Source organism: Syzygium oleosum, unplaced genomic scaffold (genome assembly GCF_021117445.2).
Source record: "Syzygium oleosum isolate NSW1041296 unplaced genomic scaffold, Sole_v2.1 Sole_v2.01, whole genome shotgun sequence".
Classification (NCBI taxonomy): Eukaryota; Viridiplantae; Streptophyta; class Magnoliopsida; order Myrtales; family Myrtaceae; genus Syzygium; species Syzygium oleosum.
Genome location: NW_026607485.1, coordinates 7,792,402 through 7,819,917, shown reverse-complemented (window position 1 = coordinate 7,819,917; position 27,516 = coordinate 7,792,402).

The following is a 27,516-nucleotide window of genomic DNA, read 5'->3' as shown; positions in this document are numbered from 1 at the left end:
GTTGTCTTGCCATAACAAAACGATCACGTTCTTGAACAGGTATACGTGGAGATTTGTCACCTGCAGAGGACGCTTGCTCTGAGCCCGAGTCAGAGATATCGATTTTCTCTGCTTCTCCTTCTTTGTCTGCTCTGGTGAACATTCCTGCGATTCTGTTCGATCGTCTGGAACCCTTGATTCCTTTCTTTGATTCAGTGATTGATTTCGGTGCCATTGAAGAGATTTTTTATTTTCCGAAGTGAAAGATGAGATCTTTTAGGGTAAATCGTGTTTTTGGAGATCTTTAGGGTTTCAGAGAGTGGAATGAGTGTTCGGAGAGAGAGTGTGAGAGTCAGAGAGAAGATAAAAATGTTTTAAACCGAGGGGTACTATATATCGGTTTTTATAAAACCTTTTTGGAAACTGTCAATTGACAGTTATGGAAATTTCGGAAATTATATTCCGAAAATTTTGGAATTATAATTCTCAAACGATATCAATCAAGGCAACTAATATATGAGATATTCAAACAATTACAATATTTAAAATATATGAGATATACATACCTTTTATAAGATGAGTTGCGCGCCAAAATCAAACACTTCAAATATATGCTTGATCAAATAAGTCATCAGATGCAATAAGAGTTTATTCTGCATATCTCAATAAAGTGGGTTAATGATGTTTAATTTATCTCTAATAAGCTCAAAAATTTTCTTCTCTAAAGGTTTTGTAAAAATGTCAGCTAATTGCTGTTTAGTGTCTATAAATTGAACAATTATATCTCCTTTTAAAACATGATCACGGATAAAATGGTGCTTAATATCAATATGCTTAGCTCTAGAATGCAGAATAGGATTTTTGGTCAGATTGATGACACTGGTATTGTCACACTTGATCTCCACAGTTGAGTCTTTGACATTAAAGTCTTTCAATTGTTGTTTCATCCAAAGAATTTGAGCACATCAACTACCAAGTGAGACATATTCTGCTTCTGCTGTTGAAAGAGCTACAGTTTGTTGCTTCTTTGAATACCATGAAACAAGCATGTGTCCTAATAATTGATACGTTCCTGAGGTGCTTTTCCTGTCTATTTTGCAACCAGCATAATCAGCATCGGAATATCCCATAAGAGTAAAGTTTGATCCTTTAGGATATCACAACCCAAGTGTAGGATTGGTGCTAACATATTTGATAATTCTTTTGACTGCAGTAAGATGAGATTCTTTTGGTTCTGATTGAAATCTTGCACACAAACAAATACTGAACAAAATATCTGGTCGTAAAGCAGTTAAATATAAGAGAGAACCAATCATGCTTCTATATAATTTTTTATCTATTGATTTTCCTTTTTCATCCTTGTCTAATTTAATGGAATATGACATTGGAGTATCAGTCTTTTCGCAATTTACCAATCCAAACTTTTTCGTAATTTCCCTGGCATACTTTTCTTGACAAAGAAAGGTGCCATTTTTGGTTTATTTAATCTGTAATCCAAGGAAGAAAGTTAACTCTCCCATCATGCTCATTTCAAATTCACTTTGCATCATTTTAGAGAAATTCTTACATAATTTTTCATCTGTAGAACCAAAAATAATATCATCTACATAGATTTGAACAATTAAAATATCTTTACCTTTTCTTTTGATGAATAGGGTAGTATCTACATTAACTTTTGTGAAACCAATTTGCTCCAGAAAGCTGCTCAGTCTTTCGTACCAAACACGTGGTGCTTGTTTGAGACCATATAATGCTTTCTTGAGAGTATATACCTGATCAGACTTTTGAGGATCTTCAAAACCTTAAGGTTGTTCTACATATACCTCCTTTTTGATGTAGCCATTTAAGAATGCGCTTTTTACGTCCATCTGAAACAGTTTAAAATCACAGAAACAATCATAAGCTAGTAAAATTCTTATTGCTTCTAACCTGGCCACGGGAGCATAGGTTTCGTCGTAATCTATTCCTTCCTCTTGTGAATATCCTTTGGCCACAAGTCTTGCTTTGTTTCTAACGACTTTTCCTTGATCATCCAGCTTATTTTGAAATACCCATTTTGTTCCAATAACTGAATGATTTTTGGGTCTAAGAACAAGTTCCCATACTTGATTGATCTGGAATTGTAAAAGTTCCTCTTGCATAGCTTTAATCCAGCTTTCATCTTTCAATATATCTTCAACATTCTTTAGTTCAACTTCAGAGATAAGAGCCATTGTATTTATGACTTCTTTTGCTTTTGCTCTGGTTTTAATTCCATCATCTAAATTTCCAATGATAAGGTCCTTGGGATGACTGGATTTTTGTTTCCAGTTTCTGTTGAGTCTTTCCTCGTTTTCATCATGGAGATTTGATGATTCTTCATTGTCTTGTTGGTTTGATGATTTCTAAACTTCATCAGATCTTTGATTCTGATGATTTTCACTTGGCGTCAATTCATCAGATGCTATGTCCTGTTCGTCAGATGCTGATTTTTCACTGTCAGAATCATCTTGTTGAGTCTGAATTGTGTCTTCAAACTTGACATTTAATGATTCTTCCACTATTTGAGTATTTTTATTATATACTCTGTGGGCCTTGCTTATTGTTGAGTATCCAAGAAATATTCCTTCATCTGACTTTTTATCAAACTTACCAACACGATCATTAGGATTTTTAAGAATAAAACATTTACATCAAAAAATCCGAAAGTATGAAACATTGAGAATTTTACCTTTGAACAATTCATAAGTGGTCTTCTCAAGAATTTGTCTTGGAAAAATTCTATTTGAAATATAACAAGCTGTTGAAACAGCTTCAGCCCAAAATGTGCTGGAGTTTTTTTTTCAAATAGAAGAGATCTAGCCATTTCTTTCAAAGTTCTATTCTTTCTTTCAACTACTCCATTTTGTTCAGGAGTATAAGGTGAGGAAAAAATATGTTGAATACCATTTTCATCACAGAAGTAAGTAAAATTTTGATTTTCAAATTCTCTTCCATGATCAGATTTAATGCTCGAAATAGTATAACCCTTTTTCATTTTGTACCTTTTTAGCAAATTTTGAGAAATATTCAAATGTTTCACTTTTGTGAGCCAAAAAGAATACCCAAGTATATCTTGAATAATCATCTACAATAAACAGTATTTCTTACCTCCAAGACTTAGAGTTTGAGTAGGTCCGAAAATGTTCATATGAGGCAACTGCAAGGTTCAGTTAGTGCTTACATAATTTATTGATTTAAATGAACTTCTTACTTGATTACCATTAGAGCAAGCTGAACATAATTCTGTGCTTTTAAAATTTCGTTCTGGCAATCCTTTTACAAGTTTCTTGGAAGCTATTTTGGAAATTAATTTGACACTGACGTGTCCGAGCTTCCTGTGCCACTAATCAAATTCTTCTTTTATGGAAACAAGACATTGCAAGTCATCAAACTTTGTGTCTAGTAGGTATATGTTTCCATGTCTTCGACCCGTAAATGCTTGCTTGTTGTCTTTACTTATCCTAGAGCATTTGTTTTCTTGAAAAGTAATTCTGTAACCAACATCACATAATTGACTAATGCTAATTAAACTGAAATTCAAACCTTTAACAAGTGAGACTTCATTGATGATGAGATTGTCGATTCTGACAGTTCCTTTGCCAATTATTTTTCCTTTGTTGTTGCCTTCGAAGGATACACTTCCTCCTTTAATTCTTTCTAACTTAATGAATTTTAGAGGATCTCCGGTCATGTGTCTTGAGCAACCACTGTCATGGTACCACTTGTTCTTTCTTTTCTTTGCTACCTGCAAAAGATAAGTAACTCACTTTTTCTTTGGTACCCATATTTTCTTGGGTCCATTTTGGTTAGGATCAGTCATTCTCAGAATATCTCTCTAAATAGGTCTCCAAACCTTTGGACAGTCACTCTTAAAGTGATTTGAATCACCGCAATTTATACATTTTTGTGAAGTTTGACCATTGAATTTTACAAACTGCTTTGGAAAGTGATTTATGTAATCAAATTTAGAGGGTCTTTTCTTTAGTCTTTCTTTGACATTCGGAAAAGTATTTTTCAATTCAGTATTTTTTATCAAAACCTAGACCTGATTTATTATAATAAGGAATTTGAATTGACAAAATATGATGAAGATTTTTAGAACCCATTGAGAATTTCTTAGTTATATTAGAAATGTCATTTTTCAAAAGTTCTTTTTCATTAGAGATGCGATCAAAAATTTCCTTAGAAATTTTTTTCAGATCAGAAATTTCCTTTTTCAGTGAATCATTTTCCTTTTCAAGAAAATCTTTATTTTTCTTGATAAGATTAAATTCTTTTTGCAAGAAATCAATCTTATCCTTTTGCGAAATATCTTGCTGTTTTAAAAGATTGTTTGCCTTTTTTAAACATTCGATTGATTCATCAATTTCCTTATTTTGAGTCGTACTTCTTAGAGACACAATTTCCTTCTTCAATATAGAAATCTTTTTGAAGGCAGTTTTATTAACAGAGATTAATTCATCAATATAATTTGTAACTGCTTTAGGAATATTTGAATTACTTACCTCATTTTCTTCATCAGAACTTGATTCTGAATCTGATTTTGCCATCAGACAAATATTGGCAAACTCTTGTTCGCTTTCTTCATCCTCTGAATCACTCCATGTTTCAGCTTTAAAAGCCTTCTTATATCTTTCATATTTTCCTTTGTTCTTCTTGAGAAGGGGACATTTGGGCTTTATGTGTCCGTTCTTTTTGCAGTGGTAACATATCACATCTTTGTTTTCTTCGTTTTCGGCACTGGATCTCTTCTGAAAATTTAGCTTCTTGGCTTTTGATGGTTCAGAATTATTGAATTGCTTCTTTGATTTATTCAACTTCACCTTCTTTGCCATCTTTCTTAGTTTCTTGACCATTAAAGCCAACTCTTCATCTTCATCTTCATCCGAATCTATATCTGTGTCATCAGAATCAATGTTAGTTTTTAAAGCAATTGACCTTTTACCTTTGGGTTCTTCAATTTCTAAGAACTTTTCAGTTTCATAGGATTGAAGAGTTCCGATAAATTCATCCACCGTGAGTGGTCTGATCCCTTGAGTTTCTCGAATAGAAACTTTAATGTTGTTCCATTCTTTTGAAAGAGCTCTCAGCAGCTTGTTCACCTTCATAGGTTCTGAGATGGGATTGTTTTGGAATTCAAGCCCATTTACTATCTCAGTGAATCTGCTCTGTATCTCAGAGATTGTTTCATTTGATTTCTGATTGAAGGACTCACACTGCCCAAGGAGAATATTGAGATTTGTCTCCTTGACTCTTTCTGTTCCTTCATGGACAAGCTTGAGACGATCCCAAATTTCTTTGGCAATTTTGAGAGTTGCAATTCGTTTGTATTCAACACTTGCTAGACCATTGTATATGGTCGTTCCGATCTTTGCATCCATATGGATTCTTCTGGAAATTTCCTTGGCCGAGAGAGGTAAAGCTTGAGGTCTAATTTGCTCTCTAACTCCTTCAGAAGAAGGTGTCTTATTTTGCCCTTTTGAAGTTCCTAGGGATTTTGTTTCGTTTGGAATGATTCCATAATCAATGATATCCCATATGTCTTGGTCTATTCCCAAGATGAATGTCTTCATCTTGTTTTCCCAAACACTGTATTCAGTTTCATTGAAGTAAGACAGTCTGTTGTTGTGACCTGACTTAGCATTACTAGCTATCAAGAATCATTAGCTCAGAAGTAAAATAACACTTCAAGGAAAAATGAGCACTAGGCTTCGATACCAATTGTTAGAGCTAGTGATATCACCTAAAGGGAGGTGAATAGGTGATTTTACCAAAATTGTATGATTTAAACGTGCGGAATGAATATAGTCTAGGTCAACAACTCATATGATCAATATCAGATGAATTTGTATAACAAACTTGTATATAAATTGTTGTCAGATGATTACATCTGATGACTAAAACGATGTTCTGATGAACTTGTTTGACAGATATGTATACAGTATAATGTCAATAATAATAAATAAAAGTTTAGGGATATAGAATACTGCACATAGATCTTTATAGTGCTTCGGCTTTATTGAGCCTACGTCCACTCTCCACGCTAGCAGCTTGTTGACTGTGTTTCACTATTGAATCACCAGAAGATTACAAGAGCTGTGCTTCTCAGATGATAGATAACATTATCACGTACACTCTTCACTCAAGTAATTTTCTTTCTAAAAAACACAACGTGGAAAACAGTAATCACAAGTGTGTAGCATCGAAGCTCTATTCAAACTTTGGAATTCTCGATTCTAGTTCTCTTGTTTCTTGTACGACGTTTGCACTCCTTTTATACTCCTCTACTTCCAATCTATCCGTTGGACAGTCTTCAGAGTATTGATCTCCAAATCAACCCGTTGGAGAATCTTCCCAAAATAGGATGCATAGCCGTTAGAAGAAGAACCATTATCTCCGAGTGATTTGATCGCCCATACAATCAAATCAAGGTTTCCATAAGTGTAGTTCTTCGTATTTGAGGAACGATATTGTGATTACCAATTAGAATATCTTAAAATATCAATTTGATTATCCTGCATCAAATAACTTAAGTGTAATTCTGGTCAGTAATAGCTTGTTTTGTCATTTCTCAAAACTCATTAGGGATTTTGCTCAACAGTGGGTAATATGGACTTTGTAGTGAATCAATCGGAATGGCAAAACACTCACCGGAAGGTCGCCGGAGACGGGCTCGAACCGGCGACCTCGAAAACGCTTAATACAGAACTATGCACACCACCTGTTCGGTATAATGCCCCAATGAACAAGAGGCAAAACGGCGCCGTTTTGCCGTCGTGCCCGCCGGAGAAGGTGACCAGCGACTAGCGCCGGCGAGGCCGGTCCGGTTCATTTTCCCGGCGGGAAATTTAAAAATTAATAAATACAAATCTAAAAAAATTCCAAAAAAAAATCCAAAAACAATCAATAAAAATTTTGAAAAATTCAAAAAAAAATATTTAAAAAATCAGGAAAAATACAAATTTTTTTTAGATATTCGGAAATTTCGGAAAAATAGGAAATTCGCAAAAAAATAAAAAATTTTCAAAAAAATTCAAAAATTTTCAAAAAATTCATAAAAATTCAGAAAATTTTAAAAATACAAGTAAAAAATGTGAAAAATTCAGAAAAAATTGAAAAATTGGAAAATTCATAAAATTTTTCAGAAAATCATAAAAATCAATTCTCGATTAATGAAATTCTCATAAATTCAATTTTCGAAAAAAAAATAGAAAAAAAATCAAGAAAATTTCAAAAATTCACAGAATGGTTCAAAAACACTGTGGCCAACCTTAGAAAGTGAAATTTGAATTTTTGGAAGTGCCCAAGTGGTATTTTTAGAAAATCTCAAATTCAAGGGTTATAACCCCTAAAAAACCCTAAAACCCTAAAAAAATGCAAATCATAAAATGAATAAGCTTCTAGGGCTTCATTAGGGTTTTGATGTCTTGATTGATTTTCATTTTTTTAGAGACCATTTAGGATTGATTGATTTGATTGACATTGATTGCGCATTTAAGTTTTGATTAATTTTCCAATGATTAGAATTGATAGAATTAGTGGGTAAGCCTCGGAAACTTGCATGACACGTTAGACATCATATCATTCTTAGGTACCGAAAGGGCGTTAGGGATCTCGATTTGGGATCATTAACGTAACCAAGTCCCCGTACTCAGAATCTCTGGTTCGTAGAATCGTGGTATTTCTCCCATACTCCGATTAGGTTTCTAATCTACCTACTAATAATGACTAGTGGCGACTCCAAAATAAAAAACTTAGACCAAATAGGAAATTACCATCTGCTATCACGTGAGGTATGGTCTGGGAGAAACCCTTACACGGAAATACCTCCTTAGCGCGCAAATCCAGAAAGTCCAAAAAAAAAGCACAGCGCGACAAGTGATATATCATATTTTAAATATAAATTCATTGTAGTCGTTTTGTCTTGTCTTATAACATTTTTCGAATGTGCTTATTGTAAAATACATATGAAGATTAAAGCATTGGCTAATAAAATCAATTAAAAAAATAAGTTTAAGTTTATAATCTTTAAAATCATATTTTGTCCAATGTTTAATTTCAGTTAACTTTGACATCGTATTATTTTATACAAATGAATCTATTTTACTGAGAAATCGAAGAAAATTTTGTGTAAGCTCGAGGTGGTTGCACAATCCTAGGTTGTGTAGCTTGATGTGCCTAATCAAATATATCAGTGATCTTATCAATGCAGGTGTTGCAGAGAAGTGTGCTATTCCGCGGAGATCCGAACTTCAAAGACACAAAGAGTGGCAAGCAAGATTCTGTTTTTGTTTTCGCACCTACACCCAAAGTGCGGGGAATGAATGAGCGGTAGCGTGTATAAAATTAAGGGCGCGAATGATAATCATTCTGTTTTCCTGTTTTTCTTTGTTTTGTTCCAGAGAACATGTTTGGAACAAAAATCTATTTAGTAAAATAATTTCATTTTTTTTATTTCTGGGACAAATTTTGGCCTAGAAATAGATTTGAAATAGAAATGAGAAGTTAAAATTTTTTACTTTTCTATTTCTGGAATAAAAATAGAAATAATAACTCTCTTTTATTGCTCATCCTTGCCGCCCACCGCTGCCCACTCGTCACAAGCCACCCGCTGCCAGCCGTCTGTCGACCGCTCGCCGTCCGCCCACCTGCCCCCACTCGCCGCCCACCGTCCACCCAAAGCTCAATAGTGGATTCTACAAGAACAAAGTTTATGTTTAACCTAGATAAAGAAATCATGACGACGTGCCTTATGATTCTATGTGGAGAATCTTTTTGTCACATAAACTCTCTAGTGTATTGATGTATAAAGATGAACGAGCAAGGAATACGCCATCTCACAAGTATCATTGGCACGGTGCGGTACTCATGAATAATACTAGCCTAAGAACGCATGAGTGTGGTGAGTCAATTTCAGATCTTGAGTGAGGAAGACAAATTCAATGTGCGAGGAAGACAAACAAGCATACGGTTGCTTTGTTTAATACAGAGGCAGAGTATATGGTTATTATAGAGGCAGTTAAAGAGGATATATGGTTAAGGGCGCGCATGGCAACGATTCTGTGCCCGGAAACTGATTCTGTTTAGAAATGATTCTTTTTTATTCTGTGCCCAGGAATTGATTCTGAGCATTTGAAAGCGTTTGGTAACGGTCCAAAATTTTTATTCCTGAAATAGTAAAAGAACAGAAATGCATTTGGTATCAGCATAAAATTTATTTTTATTAATAATATTTTAAAATATTTGAATATTTCTTTCTTTTCTTTTTTTCTTCTCCTCCTTCTTGGCCATGGCCGGTGTTGACACCTGATTTTTAGCTCATTTTTTCATATTTTCAAAAATCTCAAAATTAGGATTAGGAATCTTGGCCAAGCCTAGAAACCTAGTTCGAAACCAAAAATAATTTTTTTAAACATTTTCCTGCATTTTTCCTTAATTTCTTTTAATCAAAATGAGTGAGAAAATCAAGAAAAATAGCAAATGGAATCAGAAAATTCCATAAAAATAGTCATTAGTCTTCTTTTAAATCCTATTTCATTAATGCATTATCAATTTTGAAAAATCTCAATCGGGTATGTGTTTTTCCCAAAATTGGGCAAAATCAAACCCGAATTAAACCAAAAATGCAATTAAATCTTTTCTAGTCAATTTTAAGTCATAGTGTCTTCACAACAAATGATTCTGGGACCTTGAATTACATAATGGTCAGTCCAATTGCACAATTTGTCAAAGAAATAAAAAATCCCCAAAATTCAATTGAAAATTCGAAATTTTGAGCCCAAATTGGGAATCATGTCCAATTCGAAATTGTGAAACCATGAGACCATCATTTCTAAGATTAAACATATGTGGGTAATTCAATTTTGGCACCAATTTTGTCTAATCAGGTCATTAAGACATCAAATTGAATAAAACCCTAATAACCCGAATACAAAAATTTGAAAATCTTGGACATGGTTATGTCAAAAATTGGGGAAAATCACATATTTGGATTCAAAATGTGATGAGGAATTCAATTTTGGGGTTTAATTTTGAAAATTTGATCGAAATCGGGCTTAATTTGAATTTTAATCAAAACCGGGCCTGCCGGGTCAACCCAACCCGACCCGGGAACCCTTCTTCTTCACCCGGTTCGCCCCAAAGTGCAATAAACCCAGAAAATTCCAGTTCATGCCCGAGACTTTGCCGACTTCGTGTGATCAATTTCGCACGTGAAAATCGAGTTGACCAATTGGAAAATATCCAGCTGGCATCAAAAAATCATCCCAACCGATTCAAGGTTGGTTAATAACAAACTTTGGGCGGGAAATTGAGGAATAAAAACAAAGAAAAAACTGAACATTGGAGAGAAGGTGTTCGAGGAAATTCCAGAGAGAGGAGAGAGAGAGAATGCACACGAAAGAGAGAAGAAAGGCATGAGAGGCATGTAGAGGATCCCGAAACTGAGCGTTCGACGTTTCTTCCGGCGAGGAAACGCCGGCAAATCGGTTCGGAGTGTGATCTTCCATACCTGAGAATCCATAGACAAAGTTGCTTGCCAAGGCCTGAAAATCGGGCTCGGTCGACGTGCCTTGAGCCATTCCGGCGAATCTAGAGCTACCATCTTGAAGCCGAGGTGTCCAAGAAGAGCTTCACGATCGAGGATTGTCCTGGAAACATCTGTTGATCATCAAACAAGACAGGTAAAAATCACTCATTGTTACGGTCCCTCAAAATTTCCAGAAAATGAGTTACATCTCAATATGAACACATATACAATTTTCCTCACGATTCTAAGTCTTTAGTGCCTAAAACATGCTTCTGAGCATGTTTTGTGTTACTTGATTACATTTTGGGCGTTAAACGAGCATAAATCGAGTTGATCGTGCATAAAACCCCCTCGTCGGAGTTCGGATATCCTTGCCAGAGAATCTTTGTGGTCCTAAGTTGTTCAAGTAGGCTTTTTTTAACCTTGCTTGATGATTTGGAATTGATTTGACACGATTTAGACGGCTAGGGCGGACTGAATGTTAGTTAGTAGATTTCTGAAGCTTATGTTAAATCCAGTTTAGGTTGGGATGTTCAAATTAGTTTCTCGCCGGCCGACGGAAGTCCAATGGCGAATCTGTTGGTTAAGAATGATAATTGGTAGTATGAAGTTGGTACAGAATCAAAAGATCAGGCGAAATAGTCGCCAAAAGGTCGTCGGCGGCAGGCTCAAAGTCACAACCTTGAAAACGTTGAATACAAAACTATGCACATCAACTGTTCGACATAATGCCCCAATGAACAGGGGTGAAACGGCGCCGTTTTGGCGTCGTGCCCACCGGAGAAGAAGACTGGCGCTGGCGCCCGCGAGGCCCGGTTCGGTCAAGCTGAATCGGGTTAAACCAGGCCGGTCCGGTTCGTTTTCCCGGCAGAAAATTTAAATAAAAATCCAAATAAAAAAATCTAAAAAAATTCAAAAAATTCATAAAAAAATAAAAATTCAGAAAAATAAAAATATTCACAAAAATAGAAAATTTAGAAAATACATAAAAATTCAAAAATTTTCAAAAAATCCATAAAATTCAGAAAATACAAATAAAAAATGTGAAAAATTCAGAAAATCAATAAAAAAAATTGGAAAATTCGAAAATTCATAAAAATTTTCAGAAATTCATAGAAATCAATTCTCAGTTAGTAAAATTCTCAGAAATTCAATTTTCCAAAAAAAAATCAAAAATTTCAAAAATTCACAGTATGGTTTAAAAACACTGTGGCCAACCTTAGAAAGTGAAATTTGAATTTTTGGAAGTGCCCAAGTGGCATTTTTAGAAAACCTCAAATTCATGGGTTATAACCTCTAAAAAATTCTAAAACCCTAAAAAAGACACAAATCATGAAATGAACAAGCCTTTAGGACTTCATTAGGGTTTGGATGTTTTGATTAATTTTTATTTTTAGAGACAATTTAGTATTGATTGATTTGATTGACTTGGATTGTGCATTTAATTCTTGATTGATTTTCCCCGCGATTAGAATGGATATGATTAGTGTGTAATCCTCGGAAACTTGCATGACATGACACGTTAGACATCGTATCGTTCTTAGGTACCGAAAGGGCGTTAGGGATCTCAATTTGGGATCATTAGCATAACTAAGTCCCCGTACTCAGAATTTCTGGTTCGTAGAATCGTAGTATTTCTCTCGCACCCTGATTAGGTTTCTAGTCAACTTACCAATAATGACTAGTGGTGACTCCAAAATCAAAAACTTAGATCAAATAGGAAAATTACCATCTACTGTCACGTGAGGTATGGTCTGGGAGAGACCCTTACACGGAAATACCTCCTTAGTGTGCAAACTCCAAAAGCCCCAAAAAAAAGAAAAGCGCGGCGCAATAGCCGGTAAAATATTTTTTAATTAATAATACTTTTATTAAAAATAATTTTTTAATTTTTTTGGCCATGGTTGGTAAAAAATTTCTTTATTAATAATACTTTTATTAAAAAATAAATTTTTTATTATTTTTGGCCATGGTCCGTAAAATTTTTTTTATTAATAATATTTTTTATTTTTTTTGGCCATGGCCGGTAAAATATTTTTTTATTAATAATATTTTTTAAATAAATATTTTAATAAAAAATATTCTTATTGAAAATAATTTTTTTAATTTTTTTTGCCATGGCCAGTAAAATATTTTTTCATTAACATTTTTTTATTAATAAATTTTTTTATTAAAATATTTTAATAAAAAATAATTTTATTGAAAATATTTTTAACCTTTTTTTTTACCATGGCCTGGTTGCCGGCCATGGTCGATAAAATATTTTTTTATTAATAATATATTTTTTTTCATGGCCTAGTCGCTAGCTATGGCTGGTAAAATAAATTTTTTTTGTTCATGACCGGTAAAATATTTTTTTATTAATAATATTTTTTATTAACAATATTTTAATCTCGCCAGATACGACAAGGGTGGCCCTCGCGCCAGACATTAAAAGCTATATTAAAAACCAAGAAAAAGAAGAAGAAAAAAAAATTGATTCTCATTTTTGTTCCCAGAATCAAGAAGCTACTTTTTTTTTTTATTCTTGATTCTGCTCCAAAACTGATTGTGGGCACAAATTTGCAAGAATTTGTACCCATAATCAAAAAATTTAACAAACGGATTTTTGTTCCAAAACTGATTCTGGGAACAAAAGAACGGAAATTTTCACTATTTGGCCAGTTGCCAAACATGCCCTAAGAGGCTTATTTGGAGAGCTCAGTGTGGATCATGGTATGAATGTTGTCCATTGTGATAGTCAGAGTACTATACATCTTACTAAAGATCATATGTATCATGAGAGGACAAAGCACATTAATGTGCGGTGTCATTTTATTCCGGACATTCTTGCTAATAGCTATATCAAGGTCTTGAAAATTAGTACAAAAAATAATCCAGCTGATATATTGATGAAGCCCTTACCTATTGCTAAATTCAAGTATTGCTTAGAGTTGGTTAATATTTGCTGCAACTGAGTTTTAATCTTGTAGGATGAGAAGATTGGTTATTGTTGATGTAGAATTCAAGCCAATGTGGAGATTTGTTGAGTATGTCTTAAATTATTTATGGGATTGGGCCAACGTTAGGGTTTGAGAGCAATATAAATATTATTTTTCTTAAGTTATTAGGTTAAGAAGTTGAGACAGAAAGAGTTTTTAATTTTTGAGCCACATTTTGTAATCCTCAAATGTCTATAGTGGATTTTGCTTCTCCTCTTTCCGTGGTTTTTTCCACAAGGATTTTCCACGTAAATCTGTGTGTTCTTTATTCTTCTCGGTTTTAATTTCGTTATAGTTTCGACATAAGTCATAAGAGACCTATAATAGCAAAGTTGAAAATTTAGAACTGAATTAGTAGCTATATATATGTGTATGACTGTTTGGACAATTTTTCGACGGGATCTCATATGTAGTCAGTGTTTCATCAATTGATGTGATGAAATCTTCACACTAAGTAATAAAGTTAGAGATCAATGTGTTTGAATTTGAACTTCCGGTAGCAATTTTAACTTTTTCCCTTTTTCTCGAGAAAGAAAATAATAAAGAAGAAATTTTGAATTTGAGGAATAGTCTCAACCAACCTAAACCCAATTTCAAAAGATGAACCAAACTAAGCCTATTTTTGTAAGTGTCATTTCTCATTACCATCATCAACCTCCAATCGTCGCCAATCACCAGAACATCGCCATCAGCCTTCAACTCCAGCCATTACCGTTCTTTGAACATTAACCTACAACCATGACTTACCAACATAATCCCGAGATGAAGATGCGAAAAATAAAAAACGTCACAAGGAAGTCATCGTGAACATTCCTAAAGAATTCATAAGCATGACATTGACCTTAGCCATTTCCTCACCAGTGAATTCCACGGAGACGTCATAGGAACATATGCAAAACATAGAATGAAAACACCAAAATAATTGACACGCAAATTTGAATAGAACAAAATATGACTGGAATAGGATCAAAATTCTTAACAAATCAATTGAAAACAAGCAATCTATATCGACATGTTTTCGATTTTAAAATTTCATGGATCATTTTTCAATCGTGCTTATGAGGCATTTCATCAAATATGTCACACGCATTTGATTAAGGAGTGAAACAAAGGCATAATAAGTCACGCTCAATTCTCTCGGCAACAAGACCACACCATAAAATCTTAAGAAACGAACATCAAATAAATTTCAAGCCAAAGAATCGACTTACACTTAGTCGATTGTGCTCGACACGAGAGGAGGAAGGTGAAGGCGCAAAGCTTCTAAGGAAGGGTTGCTACGACAGAGTGGTGACGAAGGTAGAAAGAGGGTCGTCGAAATTGCTAGGTGGCAGGGGATTTGAGGCTGGAGAGCTAGCGCTCAAATGCTGGGAAATCGAAGAAGTTACGGTAGAAAAAGAAATGAGTAATTTGGGTTTTTTTAATTTTTTGGGAATTATAATTTTTTATTTATATTTTTTTACGAAAAAATGTCCCTACTCCGACCACCGGAAATGTCACACGCTCGCCGACCAACAAGCCGAGATCTTTATATGAAATTGATTTAGCCACTTCAGATTCTAAAATAATGTCCACTTCAGGTCCTTATTTGAGAAAATAATTCCACTTTGGGTCCTTATTTGGAATTTTCCGATGAGAAATGAAAAGAAGTAACCATGTCATTATCATTACCTGTGTATATGATCATCAAAAGGGCAAGGTAATCGTATTTTGTAAATGATTTGTATGAAAAGATGTTGTGTACTGAATGTCAATTCTTGAAAAGATGTTGATTTCGTTGTTGATGCAAGGGAGATCATATGATTATAGTATTATCACATTATATGTGGAAAGTATAATGTTATATTTCCATCGCCCATATATTAGTGGTGTCGATGCCCTGTGTGTCGGGGTGCCTCAAAGTTAAGATGTCTCGGGAGTGTTCAGGATAAGATGATATCATTATCATTACCTATGTATGTGATCATCGAAAGGGCAGGGTAATCGTATTTCGTAAATGATTTGTATGAAAAGATGTTGTGTACTGAATTTCAATTCTTGAAAATGGATGTTGATTCCGTTGTTAATGCAAGGGAGATCATATGATTATAGTGTTATCATGTTATATATGGAACGTATAATGTTATATTTCCGTCGCCAATATATTAGTGGTGTCCATGCCCTGTGTGTCGGGATGCCTCGGAGTTAAGATGTCCCGGGAGTGTTCAAGATGAGATGATATGCTAGTAACAAATATGATACGTAGATATGTGCATATATAAATATTTATACGCACGCGTCGATTAATGAATTGATTGGTGGTAGCCGTGCATGACAATAAATTATACCATCCTTTTGCAATGAAGTTAATAATCTTATGCGACATTGTTTATTGATTTTCATTGGTATATCATGATAGGAAGAATAGTGCATTTGTTCATTCATTTGCCCCTTATAACTATTTTGTACTCGTCTTAATTTAACATTGTTTTGTGAATATCAGGTTGAGTGATGAGATGATCCCTACCTTAAACTTAGAGATTTTATTTACTAAGCTTTGGCTCATCCCTTTATTTTTAAGATTTATAGGATGAACCACCTTGTACTCCTATGGCTTAAAGTTCCCGTGTATTTTGACTGCGAATATAAAGATGGGTTTGTACTTGAATCGACGATAGTTTATACTAAGTGTAGCTTTGTTGCATGGATCGACGTAGGGATACTGAGGTAGATCCCTCATTAATTTGTTGCCTGGTACTTCAATATCGATGGGGAAATGGTCAGATCACTTTGGGTCTTCAATTGATCAATTAATTTTCACTTTTCCTTCTTTAATCGCCATCAATTTGCTTCAACTCGATCAATTCTAGCTCAAATACCAATTGTTGCGGAAAACAAACGATCAAACAATAAAATAAATAGAATAAGGAGATACATTAGACATTAAATTTACGTGGCTTGGTTGATATAACTTACGTCCACGGGGAGAGTAGTGAGGTGGCTAGCAAGGATCACCTAGAAGGGGGTGAATAGGTGATTTTAAAGAAATCTTGATCAATTTAAAGCGGAGGTAAAAGATCAAGAATAAAGTCTGAATAACGTTCAAATTTAAAACAGTTTCTATAGCAATTGTGCAAGTGTGCAATATAATAAATAAAAGAGCTTTAAGGGATGAGAAACTCTGCATACAAGACGTATAGTGGCTCGGCTTAGATCAAACCTACGTCCATTCTCCCACACTGACAGCCTATTGGCTGAATTATACTAATCAAATCAATGAGAAGTTCCTTCAATTTTTGTGCTGCTTAAACCCAAGCACTTCTTCTCGAAGCTGGTGGTGCTTATACCAAGTCGATAGATCACACTATCTCACACCTAAGCATACACTTATGACACTGTCTACACCTCTCAATTTATTACACTTTACAGCTCATGAAAAACAAGTATATAGGTTGAAGATCGCTCAGACTTTGGAATTCTAGATTCTGGACTTTGTCTCTTACTTCTGCTCCTCGGCATGTTGGTCTCCTTTTATACTCCCCCACTTCCAATATATTCATTGGACAGTCTCCAGAGGATCGTCTTCTAATCTACTAGTTAGACAGAACTGTATCAAGAAGATTGCGTAGCCGTTGAGCGACAAAATCTGAATCTCCGCTGAATCCGGTCGTCCATACAACAAAAGTCTTGGTTTCCATAAGTAGAGCTTCTACGTTTAGAAAATAACTTGCCTTGAGATTGATTGCCAATCAATTAAGATGTTTTGCATATTAAACCGTTGCAAAACAATCTTCAAGATTGAGTTAATCAAATCTTTTTATATGTGAAATCCAATCCAGATGTACGTTCTGAACTCGTGTCATAATCTGGACTTATATTTTGAACATTGTTACAATCTGAACTTGTGTCAGTATGAGAATATACGTAGTTCTATGAGTTTGAAGTTCTTCACTTATAGTATAAAGTCTGAACCTCTTCATCTGCAGTATAAAGTCTAAACCTCTTAAAGTAATTTCACAATTTGAACAGGATTGCCACATCTTCTCTTCCAAGAATAACTTCACGAATCAAAATACTTCAAAGCATTTATCAGACTTACAAAACACTCATGGACAGTTTTGTCAACTTCAAAATCTATTAAAAGGTTTTCTCAACAATCTCACTCTTTTTTAGGGTGACAAAACCTTCCACGCAGATAAACAGATTTTGAAAGAATTTTGAGTAATAAGATCAAACATATATTTGACCAGATATTCAAGATATTCTATAGGATCAGAGTAATTAGATATGAGATTTTTATACTCTGTTTTTGAATAAGATAAGGCACAGGATATGATTTGCATCTTATAGTATGAGTGCAAAATCTGAACTTTGCAAAATCTGAACCTTTATGTATAATGACCTGTATTCAAAAACCTGCATATCAAAACATATCGTATCTGCATATTTCTCCCCTTTTTTGTTAGCATCATAAAAAGATACATGCATAAAAATCCATAGATTCCATAATGATCATATCAATATATGGAAGTATAATCACAGCTCAATATTATGCATCAAGTAAATATAATTAACCAGTAAGCACATATGCATATTTACATTCTCTGCCCTTTTTTGTCATAATCAAAAAGCAATAATAATGGAAAGGGTATCACGTAGAGAATATAAATTGAACTCATCTTCACATACTATCTTCAAAACATATTTGGCATGAAACACAACCTTCAGAAACATCATCTTTTGCGAACATAACATATATTCAATAGCTCACGATTTGTAGGAACAACTATCATATACATCAGCAAATATAAATATCAATGATCACGGATGTACATAATAAATTTCACAACCTTTTTGTGATAACAAAACAATAATATAAATACGATATTTGTTAATGACAAAAGGTAAAGAAAATATAAGAAATACTAACCCGGATTATGTAGAACTTAGCAAGTTCTAACATACATTACCTTTCTTCCATAGTAATCAAGAATTGATAGAAATTAAATCAATTTTATCAAGGTTTTCCCATACTTGATCTATGCTCCCCCTCAATTTGATGTCATTTTGAGATGATAATGATTCTCCCCCTTTCTTTTGCATTTTTCCACTTTTCGATTTTCGTCGTTTTGTTTTTCTCCCCATGTCCTCAAGACAGCTTTTGCAAATAACTTTCATTGTGGCTATGCACGTTGAACAGAATGTTGTTCCTCTATTTTCTTTGTAGCAGCAACATCCGCCACATTTGTTTACAATAAATTGGAGAAAGAAATTTGTTTTCTTCATTCAAGCTTGTCTCGAATTTAATCTGCATAAACTCAACAAACTTTCGCACAAATTTGCGGTTAAAGATATAATATCTCACATAATATGTAATGCCCTTCTTTCGAATAAATAAATTGAATAGAATATCAAATATTTCAACCCAAAGTTACTTATCCTTTCGTACAACACATTAAGCGTTTGCTTAGAATATTTTGAGATACCTTCGAGAATTTGTGAGAATTTTGCACAAAGAAGAAATTTTCAATCCTTCAAAAATATTGCAGAATCTCCACATTTTTGGGATCAAGCTTTCCAAACTTCATATGGAAAGATTCCTTTACAACTTGCAATTTCTTGTAGAGGAGACAATAATCTTTGCAAAATATAAATAATATCATGTACAGACCTTCCTCTAATTTGCAGATCAAACTTGTCAATTATAAGATATCTTTCCTCTTTAGAAAGAATTCATCACTTGAGATCCTTCTTTAATCACGCTTCCTTTGTATAATTGCCTGCAATATACTCATTTCCTTTTTGGTAGCCATGTATTTGGATCCTTTTCTTTTGTTAGGTGCAAAATAGGAAACTTTCATAGAAGCCGAAGGATACCTTCCCAACACATCTCAGTAGAGTATTTGAGAGAAATATATCATGCATAATAAAACAATATCTCATAAAAAAAACATTCCTTCTTTGTAAGGCAAGACAAGATCAAAGAGCATATAATAATATTGGGAGTTATCCAATCAACCGAATTATCTCTAAACAAGAGTTCATTTCACAACTCATAAATTTGCATAAAACTGTAACTCCAAAAATGATATTACGGCATAATCAATTTAAAAAAAAATAGAGCACGTCATATAAAGTTTGAGTAAAGCTCAAAAAAGGAGAAAATATATCAAGTATAATGAGAATTTAAAGACATACCTTTCCTTACTAGTTTTTCTTTTCTTTATTCCCTGCAAGAAAAGTAATCTCATCTTTCTCTGGTACCCAAATGAATTTGGGTCCTTAGGAGTTAGTAAAATAAGCTGTTATTATCCAGTTTCTCTGAATTGGTCTTCAGACTTTAGGACATTCATTCTCAAAGTACTTTGGATCGCCACAATTTGAGCACTTGAGGGCATTTCGGCCAACAGATTTTACAAAATTCTTTTGAAAATGATTTCTATAAACATGTCTATGAGGTCTCTATTTAAGTCTCTCCTTGACTTTTGGAAACTCAATTAAAAGATCACTTTCCTTAGTAAACCAAATCCTGACTTGTTATAGTAAAGACCTTATATGGAAAGTATATGTTCCAACGTTTTTGAACCATTTGAAAATTTTGAAGTAATATCCAAAAATTCCTTTTTCAAAATAGTGTTTTCTTCAGCAAGTAAATCTCGATTTTCTTTGATTTGATGAAATTCCTTTTGTAAGAAATCGATAAAATCCTTTTGAGAAACATCATGTTGCCTCAGCATTGAATTTTCCTTTTTCAAATCGGAAATCATCTTGAGAGCAGATTTAAATTCAGAACATAATTCATCGATATAATTTGATACTTCAATAGGAATTTCTAGATATTTTACCTCAATATCCACTTCAGTTTCTAAGTCTGAGTCAGAATCTAAGTCTGAGTCTGACAATGCCATTAAGCAAACATTGGCATATTCCTCATCACTTTCACACTCAGTATCGCTCCATGTTCTGCTTTTAAAATTGATATTTTAAGTGACATGACCAAATCATAATTTAGCATTTCGCAAGTGAATAAATAGATCTATGAAAATAGATATCTTAAAAGTGTGAAATTCTAGACAATTCTCATTTTCTTTTAACAAATTCTATTTGGAAAAAGTGAATTTTCCAAATTATATTAGCCTAATGTTCTACGGAATCTTAAACTTTGCACTTGCTATTAAAATTGTCCTGGACTTTTAACTTTTGTCATGGAGAATATGAACTTTCGGTTGTGTATTAACATGTAAACGGTGCAGCCCCAAGACTAAACGTTTCAGGAGATGATCGTGGGTGTGATCAGGCCAGAGATGGGCTTGGCTTGATCGCATGTTCATTTTGGCGTTTAGTGCCTTCTCTATCTTCTGCCTTCTGCTGGGATTGAGGGGGGGGAGACCAATATATACAGGGACTGAGCAGCGGAGATTTTGCTGACAATGTTGATGGCCGCGAGGGAAGAGAGGGAGGAGCTTTTTCTAGTCGTACTGGATTTTACCGTCTTGGAAGGTGTTAGACTAAAATGTTGCCGTCATCACGGTCCTTACGCTTGTTAGGGTGCACATGGAATGTATTCCGGAATAAAAATTCTGTTCCAGAATGCATTCCGGAACAGAATGGCGTTTGTTAAAAAATTTTCGGAATGCATTCTGGAGCGATTTTTGCATTCTGGAATAAAAATGCGTTTGTTAAAAATACTTGATTTCAGAATTCATTTTTGATTCCAGAATGCATTTTTGATTCCGAATGAGTTTTTGGCAAGAAAAGAGAAGCTACTTTTGTAGCTTCTGATTCCGAACGCATTCTCCCTATTTTCTCACAAATTTTTTTTTCGAAAATGCATAAAAATTGAAAAATTCTAGAAAAATTCATAAAAATTTCCAGAAAATAGAAAAAAGTCAGATTTCGGGAAAATATAAAATTTGGTGAATTTTTTTTTAAAAAATAAAAAAAAATAAAAAATTTCAAAACTTCACAGAATAGCTTAAAACACATGTAGCCACCACTTTGAATGAAATTTAAATTTTTGAGGTGCCCAAAAAATCAAAATTTCAAAACTTCACAAAATGGCTTAAAATACCTGGCCACCTACTTTGAGTGAAATTTAAATTTTTTGAGGTGCCAAAAAAGAAAAAATAATAATAAAATAAAAATTTTCAAAACTTCACAAAATGGCTTAAAATACTTGTGGCCACCCACTTTGAGTGAAATTTAATTTTTTTGAGGTGCCCAAAAAAAAAAATTTCAAAACTTCACAGAATGACTTAGAATATCTGTAGCCACCCACTTTGAGTAAAATTTAAATTTTTTGAGGTGCCCAAAAAAATAAAAAAATTCAAAACTTCACAAAATGACTTAGAATACCTGTGGCCACCCACTTTGAGTGAAATTTAAATTTTTTTAGCTGCGCAAAAAAAATTAAAAAAAATAAAAAATTTCAAAACTTTACAAAATGGCTTATAATACATGTGGCCACCCACTTTGAGTAAAATTTAAATTTTTTAGGTGCAAACAAATCAACAAATCAAAACAGATTTCTGTTCCAGAAATCAATTTCTGGAGCAGAATTAGTCATGTTTTACCAAACAGATTTATCCTCCAAAAATCAATTTCTGGCAAGAATTCTAGAAATCAATTTCTAGCAAGAATTTGATTTCTGGAGCAGAATGGTTACCATTCGCACCCTTAGTATTAATCTATTCTGGCTACATGTCTGACGTATGATATGACAGCACTCGTTTCTTATGTTTGGTTTTATTTCTTTCCATTGCTTCTGCATGGAAATTTCCTCAGATATTGTCTTCTTCCTTGGCAGGGATTGCCTTGGATTCTTTTGTGTATTGAAATTTCCACCACATGAAGGCAACGACTATAAGCGCGTGGTCACTGTTTTTCGTCAATGAATTATCAATCTATATCTAGCTTGACAAATTTAAATTATTGGTACGATTCTGGCTGCCAGCTGATTCAATTAGACAAATTGAATCAATGGAGAAAAAATTGACATACTGAGATAATGAGAGCTCTTCTAATCAACACTGCACGACTTTTTTTTTCTGTGGCCTCAAAGAAAAAGACCCACCCACTTTCCGTGATACTAGGAGAACCGCTATTTTCACACACAATATTAGCACAATTTCTTTTTTTAAGAGACGAGACTGCCCTCGTGCGAAAATCCTTACTATTGCTACTCATCCTCTAAAATACAATAGAAGTACATTCGAAATTATTGATCTCTTTGACCAAAATTTTTTTTTATTGATCTCAAAATATGAACATAAACTTAATATATTCGCAATAAAAGTACTTTTCGGAATCATAGTAATCCACAAGAGGGAATTAGCTTTTGCAAATTATGAGGAATTAGAATTCTTGAATTTCTGTGGATTAAAGTTCTATTGAAATCCTAAGTGTTATCTATATATACTAACATAAAGTCAAAAACTCGAATTTGATGTCCTTCCCAGAAATATTCAGTATACCTTTGACTGATACTATTTTCTTTAATGAATAAGATAGGGTAAAACTGTTCTTTAAAGGACAGAGATGGAGGGCATAGTTTTTTCGTTTTTTTGCCACTATATGCACCAATATCATTGAAGATGGACAGAAGAACAGAAGAAACTGTCGTGGAAGTTGTGAATGAGAGCTTGCTACTAACTACCCATTCATAGTCAGAAACAAAAGGAATCTGATTCAAAAGGAAGGTGAAATTGGGTGTTTCAGAAGCTAATTAAAGGTTGAGTCTTGACAGAACTTTGGTATTCAAAGATGTGGCCTTTGACTTTGAACAAGGAAGAACTAAGAAGGGATCAAGGGATTTGGAGCGAGGAAGGAATCTGCAGAGGTCGAGGAAGGAACTGGAAGGAGTTGTCGTGGAGTGAGAGAAGTCTACCTGGAAAAGAAATTAAATAAAAAAGGAAAGTTAAAAATTCCAAGCATTAATGCATTGAAAGGGGTACGGTGGCCACCACCATGAGAGAAAATATTGAGCAGTCCCGGCTGTCACGGCAGCGACGATTCCCTCGCTCATCGTTCGCCACGTGTCCTGTGGGCCACGTTTCAGATTGTTTCTCGGTCACTTGCTCTTTACCATAAACACCCTCAGCTTCATCTTCATCCTCTAGTCAATACCGCCATACCCGAATGGTAGGCGGCCACCTCCCAACGCACAGTCAACTTTTGTGGCATGAAAAAATAAAAGTGAATGACGTGCCGGCACGTTCTTACTACTTTTGAGTCAATTACAAAAAAGAAAAAGAAAAAAAAATGGTCCCTCGGTACGTAAAGTTATAATCTATTGTTTCTTGTCTGGATGCACTGACTGAGCGATGTGGTCCACGTCCTAATATATAATTGAGGAATCAATTATCTATTTACCAGCAAAACAAATGCATACGTGTGTACAAAAATGCATTCTAAAAGAAAAGAGAATGCAAGGTCTCGAGTTCGAGCCTTGTGTATGGAGCAAACGGCGTTGGGAGAGCCACTCCCTTGTGGGTCCGACAGTGCTCGCTTCCGGATTAGTTGGGTTACCTGTATATCGGAAGGTCATAGACCAAAAAAGAAAAAAAGAAAATAGAAAAGAAAAGAGAGTGTTATTTGAATTATTTTAGTTAGAAAAAGAACTTTATTTATGGCATATTCTCTTCTCTTTTGTTGGTCGAATATAGCATATTCTCTTCGGGAGAAAAAACAAGGCCTTGGTAGTAATAAATTAGGCACTTTGGTTTTCTTCTCCACCAGATTTGAAAGGGAAAATTAAGGGCAGAGTCTGAGCAAAGAAGAAATGCATCGTCCCACTTTTGGACATTCTTTCGCCGTGTTCGTGGCTCCGATCCTAATCTCCGTGCTCGCGTTCTATTATCTCAACAAGAAGAAAATTAGTGTTCGTAGAAATGCAGAAGATGCTAATATCGGGGCATCTCGTCCATCAATTGCGCCAACAAAAACTACTTCCGTTGCATCTAGTTCGTCGACTGAAGCAACATAAACTAATAATGGTGCATCTAGTTCATCAATTTTGCCGATTGGAGACTGCTACGACGTGTTCTTGAGCTTTAAAGGCACAGATATTGAAGAAGGCTGAAGGCCACGAAAATGGCACGCCCAGGATCACCATAACCAGAAACCGAAACACGATAATGGAGAAATTGTTGATTCGCGTACCTGGTTTGGAATCCATCGAACTTGACGCGGAATTTGCGACGGTTTCCGAACACGAACTCAAATGCTTCTCCCCTATCCCTTCGTTAGAACACTGGCCTAATGAGATTGCCACTCACGAGAAGAAAGTTCTCTCTAAATCCGTATGTGAGTCAAATTGTGCATCATCATGGTTAGGGGAGGGACTTGAGCGCTATTTATAAAGTCTTCGACCGCGGGCCCTCTCATTACGGGCCGGGCCGTACTCGGCCCACACCAGCCAGCCCCATATTAGACTGATTAAGAATCCATATATCTTACCTTGATTAGACCAAACTAATTTAGTTAATTTCAATTAATGAAGCCCATATTAGGAAATTCTTACATTCTCTCACTTGGACGATATTAATTGAAACAGAACTGTGTGCGCACCCTTATATTGGTCTAGAGATTATTCTTAATTGTCAATCCGATCCCATAAAGTCTCGAACACCGAATCATGGCGGTAACTGCATGTACTCACGCAGAGCCTTCCATGGTCACGAGTGCTTTCAACTTTACTGATATGGATTCAATATGGTAGTGTGTCAAATGGACAATACCTCATAATGAGTGATACTTTATGTGTTGTCCACTTTGTTAGTCCAAATTCTCTCTTCTTAAGTGTCACAAAACCTAATGTGTCACCAGAGAATATCTTTCATGGTTCCAACGAACCTTCATATGTCTTACCTTGATAGTTAACTGTACTTTATGTGTAACAAGACATATCGTTAAGGCTAATACTAAGAATGCCCCATAGCCTGTACTCAAGGTTTACGCAATGCCTCGAGATTTTCATCAAATATGTATACTCAACTTGATAAATCTACATTCACAAATACCACATTGAATGCAAAAGAGTTGATACATATTCAAATATTACAAAATGTAACAAAATCAGATACAAACTTCGTAAGAGCAACATGAAACTAAATAGCTCCCACTAATTAACTATATCCCATGATACTCCTAAGCCCATGTTAATGACATGTCGATCAAATACACAAAGGCGAAGGCCTTTAGTTAGCGGATCTGCAATCATATCATCTGTTGAAATGTGCTCTACTGTAATGTCACCATTCTCAACTTTTTCCTTTATGGTCGGTACTTGACCTCCATATGCTTAGACTTCTGAGCACTCTCGTTGTTATTTACAAACAACACCACAGAGTTATTGTCACAATACAGCTGTATGGGCCTATCCACAAAATCAAATACGGTCAACTCCTTAATGAGGTTCCGGAGCCAAATTGCCTGAGTAGCGGCCGAAAAGCATGTCACAAACTCCGCTTGCATGGTAGAGGATGTCATTGATTTCTGTTTCTTACTTTTCCATGATACTGCACCTCCTGCTAACTTAAATATGTAACCCGTTGTCGACTTCTTTTCATCCTGACAGCCAGCAAAGTCTAAATCCGAATACCCAATCAGCTGTAGGTCCTGAATATGTTTATAAATCAGCATATAGTCTTTTGTCCTCTTTAAGTACCTCAAAACCTTCTTGGCAGCAACCCAATGATCGTGTCCTGGATTTGATTGATATCTGCCTAGAAGTCCTGTTGCAAAAGCAATATCTGGTCTAGTACATACTTGAGCATACATAATACTCCCAAGTGCACTAGCATAAGGTACATTCTTCATTTGGGCTTTCTCAAAATCTGAATGAGGACATTGTGACAGACTCAACTTATCACCTTTACTGATAGGAGCAATTCTTGGCTTGCATTGTTGCATGTTGAATCTTTCTAAGATACGATCAACATATGCCCTCTAAGATAAACCCAATAATCGGCGAGAACGATTCCTACGAATCTCAATGCCAAGGACAAAAGACGCCTCACCAAGGTCCTTCATATCAAAGTTCTTTGACAACATCCGCTTTGTCTCATGCAGTAAACCAAGGTCACTGCTCGCAAGCAGGATATCATCCACATAGAGTATAAGGAAAATGAATTTCCTCCCACTGACCTTGCAGTATATACACTGATCTACTTTGTTCTCAACAAAACCAAATGAAGCGACAATACTATGAAACTTCAAGTACCATTGTCTAGAAGCTTGCTTGAGACCATAAATAGACTTTTTCAGTCTACATACAAGCGTACCTGAATCATCTGCCGCAAAGCCTTCGGGTTGCATAATATAGACTTCTTCATTAAGGTCTCCATTGAGAAAGGCAGTTTTAACATCTATCTGGTGTAACTCCATATCGAAATGAGCTACCAATGCCATGATCACTTTAAAGGAGTCTTTAGAAGAGACTGGAGAAAAAGTTGCTTCATAGTCTACTCCTTCTCTCTGAGTGAAACCCTTGGCTACCAGTCTGGCTTTAAACTTCTCAATCTTTCCTTTGGAGTCCCTTTTAGTCTTATACACCCATTTGCAGCCTATGGGTCTATAACCTTCAGGTAATTCAACAAGTTCCCAAACTCCATTATGCTTCATAGACTGCATTTCATCTCTCATTGCATCCAACCACAATTCTGACTGAGGACAAGAAACAGCTTCCGCATAAGTCACTGGATCAGCCACAGAACTGATATCGTAGTCTTGCTCTCCTATATAAACTAAGTAGTCCGGTCGTATAGCTGATCGTCTCTCCCTAATGGATCTCCTTACTGGAACAACAACAGCCTCATCCTGCACCTGAGAGCCTTGAGGAACTTCATTAGGAGCTGTCTCGACAACAAGATCCTGAGCCTCAACAGGTTCAGTCTGTGGTGTGGGAGTCTCCACAATTATCTGTATGGGAGGAGATAAAGGTACAACATTACCCACCGTACTATTATCCTCAATAATCTGTGAGCAGCTACTTTCTTCGGCCACATCAAACTCCAGAAACTTGGCTGT